An 8,713-nucleotide genomic window follows, 5' to 3' on the forward strand; every position below is an offset into this window, starting at 1 on the left:
CTTCAATATCTTCCGGTCCCTTGACTCCTCGATTGCTTAGAAAGAAAAAGAAGATGCTGAAGATCTAGGGTGTGCGGTGTTAGCATAATTTTTACGGCGCCATTTAGCACTTGAAACTGCAGTGACGTAGTGCGAGGCGGCATCCGCTACTGCAGTGTCAGGTTTACAGCGGCTCGTTTGGAGGGAACGATCCGTTGTGTAAGTACAGAAACACGCGCATGCTAAAGACGCGTCAAGAAAGACGAACGAGGCGATCGCGCGAACCGTATCACCGCGATGGATGTGCCTCGCGTTTAAAACATCACCCAAGTAACCGCAACTGATCTATTGGTAAAGCTCGTGAATTTCCTGTGAAGAGAAAAATATGAATGAAATAATGAATCACAAATCAGATTGTGTTATTAAAAGCTTTTCTCTTTCAGAAAGAAATATGCAATGCAGTGCAGAGAATTGTCAATATTATTTTAAGCACGTAGGTTAAACGTTAAATACCGAAGACAAAAGTTATGAAGAACGCGTTGGAATTGTTTATTAAAAAGGTATTCCTTTTTCTCCTGAATCATGAACACAATAAAACTCTGTAACTCTGTTCACTTTAAGATGACTTAAAATTAAGACCTAAACGGATCATTTTGTTGCCTATTAAACCTGAACCCGGCCAGCCTATTTAGCTTGGAAGGTAGCACGCCCGCCTTGTAAGAACTAGGTTTCGAGTTCGATTCCTTCCCGTGGCAAACTTTATCCTAAACAGATGAAGTTCCTTTTCGGAAAGGCCGGAATGGCTGGCTTTCTCCTATTCTGTCTTTTTTCTCTCTTTGCTTTCGGGACGATTAGACCTTAGCAGTGACAGTTTCCTCTATCCAACCTCTTGGGGGGAAAAAAAACCTACACCTCCTTTTTGTGTTAACCTAACCCTATTATAACACTGGTTACTGCTCATTTGTGACATCAGAACTGTTGACATTGATTCTATCATGAAGAAAACGTTCACATTTCGACATTTTGTGTTCTTCTCTCCAGGTCGGCAGGACTTCATTGGATAGCTCTCTATTGAAATATAGTGCCAAAGAATATTTCTTCAGAGCTGCTCTATGTCATCTGTGTATAGATGTGATAAATGCCTACACCCAATACAAGGCGAACTATTGATCAAAACTAATGGGGGATTCTATCTTGACAGACTAAAATCGAAATAAACTACTAGAACCTCCTAGTATGCAACCATTAATAGTTCGAGTTTAAAGCTTAGGTGATAATTTATTCGTGTTTTATCTTAATTGTGTGTTATTCATGTAAATGAATTGTTTAGATGTTTTGTTTCCTGTTTAAATGTCCCTTTCCTCTGTTGCTATTATAACCTAGACTGATGCAGTTGACTGTAGTTGAAAGTTGGACATTTAGCAAGCTATGTAGCCCCAGAAAATCAAAAATATGGTTCTAAAGGTGTGTCCATAGTCGACCGGCTGTCGATCGATGTCGACTGAACCGTCCACACTGCCTCAACATAGATTCAGCTCGTCGATCGATGTGTGGACACACCTTACTCCTAACATGCGAAAGGTAACGCCCTCCAAGGATTTCGATGAATTCCAATACGCCCTTAAAAAAAATATCAATAATTAACAATTGATTTCAAGTTTAGAGACCCTGTTATTTTAAACTACCAGGTGGTTCAACAACGGCGACGTAAGGAAAAAGAAAAGTTACCATTCGTATCAGATATCTGACATACGTACCTACTCGCAACCAACAGGGAGCCCGTACTAGTGTCCGTATGCATTAAAAATTATTATATTTAGCTTTTGCCATACACCTAACCTAACCTTCGAGAGGCGGCGGGGCCTAGAACGCGTTTCGTTCTCATTAGAGCTCATCAGCTGAGCATAGCAGGAATCAGGATCAGGCAGAATCAGAAGTTGTATTCAAATTTCCGTTGTGATGGAATTTATTAGAAAGCGAGAACTTGTATGAGAAATACACGCCACAATATCAACCTCTAGATAGAGGTACCCACATAGTTATGGGGTTGTATAGAATCTATGTATCTGATGTAGGTATAAATAGTATTTTACATGTTTATTTTATCCTCTAGGGCCGAAGGTCTAGGGCAGAAAAACGATGTTGAAAGTAAAACTCTAATTAGTAATAACGGCCAAGGCAAAGAAAAAGAAGAAGAAGAAGATTTACGTTGGAGGACGAGAAGGTATAGAAATATCGTTTTTAAAGTACAGCTTTCTAGGTAGGTACTCTCTAAGATTCCTCTATAACTAGAACGTAGTCGTATCTCAATATGATGTCATACAATATCTAGTCGTCTAACATTATAGTTTTACGTAGGTCTCCATTGCACCCAAGACACTAATAAAACACATTTTCTTGTTAACCTACACCCAATACAAGGCGAACTATTGATCAAAACTAATGGGGGATTTTATCTTGACAGACTAAAATCGAAATAAACTACTAGAACCTCCTAGTATGCAACCATTAATACCTTAATACCTAGTATGCAAGTAAACCTAGTATGCAATATGCAACCTAGTATGCAAGTAAACAACCATTCGAGTTTAAAGCTTAGATGATAATTTATTCGTGTTTTATCTTAATTGTGTGTTATTCATGTAAATGAATTGTTTAGATGTTTTGTTTCCTGTTGAAATGTCCCTTTCCTCTGTTGCTACTATAATCTAGAGTCCTAAACTGATGCAGTTGACTGTAGTTGAAAGTTGGACATTTAGCAAACTATGTAGCCCCAGAAAATCAAAAATATGGTTCTAAAGGTGTGTCCATATAGTCGACCGGCTGTCGATCGATGTCGACTGAACCGTCCACACTGCCTCGACAACATAGATTCAGCTCGTCGACCGGCTGTCGATCGATGTCGACTGAACCGTCCACATTGCCTCTACAACATAGATTCAGCTCGTCGATCGATATAGATCGACGGCCGGTCGACTATGTGTGGACACACCTTACTCCTAACATGCGAAAGGTAACGCCCTCCAAGGATTTCAATGAATTCCAATACGCCCTTAAAAAAATATCAATAATTAAAAATTGATTTCAAGTTTAGAGACCCTGTTATTTTAAACTACCAGGTGAAAATATCAATAATTAACAATTGATTTCAAGTTTAGAGACCCTGTCTGGCTGGGGGAATTTAAACAGGAAGGATACCAGCCTGAAATTTTCCTTGCAAGAAATAGTAAAGGTTGAGTACGAAGAGCATCCAGTCGTAATTTTTTTGTAGCCGAAACCAAATGTCAGCCGAAAGCAATTACCTAGGGCTGATTGAGAGGCTGACGAAAAACGCCGACCCCGTCTGAACACGGGAAAAGGCGTGAAAGAAGAAGAAAAAAAATCACGAGACGAGAAAAGGCCCTGTCTCGTTCCGAAATACCACTTATGAAAGCTGCTGATGAACAGATTAACTAATAAAAGGAAATTGAAAATCACGCTGACATTTGTATCCAATTTCATGTCATTACTTATGCACTCGTTTGAAAATCTGTTACCGGATTGACGTGATTCCTATATTTTCTTTTACCTATATTTAACAGGGTAGGAGTGGGTACCTGGCTGGGGGACGTTAAACAGGGAGTACCTAGACCAGCCTGAATTTCCCTTGCTAAACAAAAAGCGTAGGTTAAGTGCGAAGGGCATCCACTCGTAAAATTTGTGGCCAAAACCAAATGTCAGCCCAAAGCAATCATCCTAGTTAGGGCTGATTGAGAGGCTGACGAAAAACACCGACCCCGTCTGTCGTCTGTACAAGGGAAAGGCAAAGAAAAAGAAGAAGAAGATTTACGTTGGAGGACGAGTACTACGAGTAGGTATAGAAATATCGTTTTTAAAGTACAGCTTTCTAGGTAGGTACTCTCTAAGATTCCTCTATAACTAGAACGTAGTCGTATCTCAATATGATGTCATACAATATCTAGTCGTCTAACATTATAGTTTTACGTAGGTCTCCATTGCACCCAAGACACTAATAAAACACATTTTCTTGTTTTGGTTGGGCATAGTTTCTCATTGATTGTAGATATTGCCAGCACTCTAAAACAAAATGAAAAAAGTATTTTTCTGGTGAAAATCCCGAACAGAAATTCAAAGAGAAAGGGTTTACATACTGTGGATTCCGGGATTACCTACTCTGGATACCTACGGAAAATTCCGGGGTTTTGTCTCCTAGAATCCCTAGATTGTTTTTCGAACTAAAAATACCAACAACTTTTCAGGAAATTAAAATTTTCCTCTTTTAGTTTTTCCATGCTTTTGTTGTTATTACCTCTATTTACCTAATATAACATTTATATCAATTTCAACCAATACGTCTACCTACACCAGTTGGTACCCTACCCTTGAATACACCAGTTCCCACAATCGAGGGTACGTTCAATCCATAGCAAAAATAACTATTTCTGTTTTGGTTTAGCTGAAGAACTAAAAAAAAGTGGCCTGGAATTTTAGATTTTCAGAAAACAAAGTGTAGAAATGTTGCTCACAGATAAAACTTTGTTGCTGGAAAAGATTTCAGTTGGAGAGAGTAATATTTAAATATATATGCTAATAAGATTTTCATCTCTTTCCTCCCTGGTTAACATTACGTTGAGAGTCGGTCTCATGATGTCAGACCAAACCAAACACATTTTTTTTTTTTTCTTCTTCTTTTTTCAATTCCTAAAAATGTAAGCTTAGTGTGAAAGTAAATAAAAGTTAATAAGTAGGCAGTGATATTTATTTTATTATGTAATCTAGCAACTTGTCCAACTTGCACTACGGATGACTTTTTGAAGTACAGTGCCCGCCACTCAGGCTCAGACGGTCTGTGACAGACCGCGGGCTGTCAGATGGTCTGAGTGTGAATGACGGGCACAAGAACCAACAGGGAGCGCGTACTAGTGTCCGTATGCATTAAAAATTATTATTTTTAGCTTTTGCCGTACACCTAACCTAACCTTCGAGAGGCGGCGGGGCCTAGAATGCGTTTCGTTCTCATTAGAGCTCATCAGCTGAGCATAGCAGGAATCAGGATCAGGCAGAATCAGAAGTTGTATTCAAATTTCCGTTGTGATGGAATTTATTGGAAAGCGAGAACTTGTATGAGAAATACACGCCACAATATCAACCTCTAGATAGAGGTACCCACATAGCTGTTATGGGTTTGTATAGAATCTATGTAGGTATCTGATATTTACATGTTTATTTTATCCTCTAGGGCCGAAGGTCTAGGGCAGAAAAACGATGTTGAAAGTAAAACTCTAATTAGTAATAACGGCCATATTGAAATAAAAATATAGGTTTTTTAGACCAAATCTGATAACCAACATGAGTTTATTCATATAAAATCAATTTTCAACAGATAAAGAGGGAATACCTGCTTTAGTTAGTTAAAGGAATTTTATTTGCGTTCAACATAATATTTATTTAAATGCTAAGTAGTTGCAAAAACATCTCGATAGATTTTATAACTTGACTTGGACTTAAACCACCAGATCCAAAGCCAATCCCGCAATAAATACGAGTAGGTATGGCACTGACTGTAGGCCAATGGAGCAGTTGCAAATGGGTAAAAATTATAAATAAATGGTCGATTCCTATGTAAAAAGTTGGGGGAAATACAAAACTGAAGTCAAAACTCCGAAAAAATAACTGTAAAAGGTCGAAAATTCAATTTTTATTTTCCGTTCTAATGAAAGAGTTCAAATATGTGTAGTCAAAACTCCGAAAAAAATAACTGTAAAAGGTCGAAAATTCAATTTTTATTTTCCGTTCTAATGAAAGAGTTCAAATATGTGTGACGTCAGACTTTACGCAGTTGTTTTTTTTCCGTTAGGTAGCGCCAGTATGCAAGCGCGCTAGCGGAGGAGCAGAAAGAACTGCGCAGAAACGCATGCGCACAAAGACATGAATGTGTTGCCTGCAAGGGAAGTTTGCTCGGGACATTTGATGTGACGTCATCGCCTACGGGAGCGTATGCCGTGACGTCAAATTTCACGATTTACCGGCATTTTTTAAATCGATTTATCTCGGGATCTAGAAGTCGTAGAAGAAAAAGAAAGATTCCGTTAGTCCTCATTTTTCCTGCTCTATGACTTGGTCTGGCTGGGGGAATTTAAACAGGAAGGATACCAGCCTGAAATTTTCCTTGCGAGAAATAGTAAAGGTTGAGTACGAAGGGCATCCAGTCTTAAATTTTTTGTAGCCGAAACCAAATGTAAGCCCAAAGCAATTACCTAGGGCTGATTGAGAGGCTAACGAAAAACGCCGACCCCGTCTGAACACGGGAAAAGGCGTGAAAGAAGAAGAAAAAAAAATCACGAGACGAGAAAAGGCCCTGTCTCGTTCCGAAATATCACTTATGATAGCTGCTGATGACCCGACTAACAAATAAAAGGAAATTGAAAATCACGCTGACATTTGTATCCAATTTCATGTCATTACTTATGCACTCGTTTGAAAATCTGTTACCGGATTGACGTGATTCCTATATTTTCTTTTACCTATATTTAACAGGGTAGGAGTGGGTACCTGGCTGGGGGACGTTAAACAGGGAGTAGACCAGCCTGAATTTCCCTTGCTAAACAAAAAGCGTAGGTTAAGTGCGAAGGGCATCCACTCGTAAAATTTGTGGCCAAAACCAAATGTCAGCCCAAAGCAATCATCCTAGTTAGGGCTGATTGAGAGGCTGACGAAAAACACCGACCCCGTCTGTCGTCTGTACAAGGGAAAGGCAAAGAAAAAGAAGAAGAAGATTTACGTTGGAGGACGAGTACTACGAGTAGGTATAGAAATATCGTTTTTAAAGTACAGCTTTCTAGGTAGGTACTCTCTAAGATTCCTCTATAACTAGAACGTAGTCGTATCTCAATATGTCATACAATATCTAGTCGTCTAACATTATAGTTTTACGTAGGTCTCCATTGCACCCAAGACACTAATAAAACACATTTTCTTGTTTTGGTTGGGCATAGTTTCTCATTGATTGTAGATATTGCCAGCACTCTAAAACAAAATGAAAAAAGTATTTTTCTGGTGAAAATCCCGAACAGAAATTCAAAGAGAAAGGGTTTACATACTGTGGATTCCGGGATTACCTACTCTGGATACCTACGCAAAATTCCGGGGTTTTGTCTCCTAGAATCCCTAGACTGTTTTTCGAAATAAAAATACCAACCAACCACTTTTCAGGAAATTAAAATTTCCCTCTTTTAGTTTTTCCATGCTTTTTTATTACCTGTATTCACTTATAATATTTATATCAATTTCAACCAATACGTCTACCTACACCAGTTGGTACCCTACCCTTGAATACACCAGTTCCCACAATCGAGGGTACGTTCAATACATAGCAAAAATAACTATTTCTGTTTTGGTTTAGCTGAAGAACTAAAAAAAAGTGGCCTGGAATTTTAGATTTTCAGAAAACAAAGTGTAGAAATGTTGCTCACAGATAAAACTTTGTTGCTGGAAAAGATTTCAGTTGGAGAGAGTAATATTTAAATATATATGCTAATAAGATTTTCATCTCTTTCCTCCCTGGTTAACATTACGTTGAGAGTCGGTCTCATGATGTCAGACCAAACCAAACACATTTTTTTTTTTTTTTTTTTTTTTTTTAAATTCTAAAAATTTAAAGTTTTGGGGGAAAGAAAATAAAATTTATAATTAACAATTGATTTCAAGTTTAGAGACCCTGTTATTTTAAACTACCAGGTGAAAATATCAATAATTAACAATTGATTTCAAGTTTAGAGACCCTGTTATTTTAAACTACCAGGTGAAAATATCAATAATTAACAATTGATTTCAAGTTTAGAGACCCTGTTATTTTAAACTACCAGGTGAAAATATCAATAATTAACAATTGATTTCAAGTTTAGAGACCCTGTTATTTTAAACTACCAGGTGAAAATATCAATAATTAACAATTGATTTCAAGTTTAGAGACCCTGTTATTTTAAACTACCAGGTGAAAATATCAATAATTAACAATTGATTTCAAGTTTAGAGACCCTGTTATTTTAAACTACCAGGTGGTTCAACAACGGCGACGTAAGGAAAAAGAAAAGTTACCATTCGTATCAGATATCTGACATACGTACCTACTCGCATATTATTCCTTCCTCCTGTGCAGAAAAACTTTTCAAATTTTACGTCAAAACACTTCATTAAAACCTGGTAGCTCTTCTTCCGCCCCTCTTACTTTTTTTAAAATTTACATACTAAAGTTTAATCTACTCGCATATTATTCCTTCCTCCTGTGCAGAAAAACTTTTCAAAATTTTACGTCAAAACACTTCATTAAAACCTGGTAGCTCTTCTTCCGCCCCTCTTACTTTTTTTAAAATTTACATACTAAAGTTTAATATGTTTTCTCTCCTCGTGTCAGATAATTTTTGCATATTTTCACAGCTTTTTGGGTTAAATAGCCCCGAAACCAGGACAGAAAGGTATGTTTTGACCATTTGACAATGCCCGTAACAGAAGACATAAGCTTTAGAAGTGAGGATATCCTCTCAGTTTCCGAAAGGAAAAAAAAACTCTTATTACCTTGAATTTTGGTCCCAGACAATTTGATGCCTATCCAATGGTGTAGGTATGGAGAAAGCTTGATATACACACTGGCGTGGCGTGCTGAGACCGGAACTTAGCCTGGCACACTGCCGTGCGCCTAGATCAGGAGGTAAAAAATGGCTAATCTTGATCCTCT

The sequence above is a fragment of the Diaphorina citri genome, unplaced genomic scaffold (assembly GCF_000475195.1).
Source record: "Diaphorina citri unplaced genomic scaffold, Diaci psyllid genome assembly version 1.1 scaffold55, whole genome shotgun sequence".
Taxonomy (NCBI): Eukaryota; Metazoa; Arthropoda; class Insecta; order Hemiptera; family Psyllidae; genus Diaphorina; species Diaphorina citri.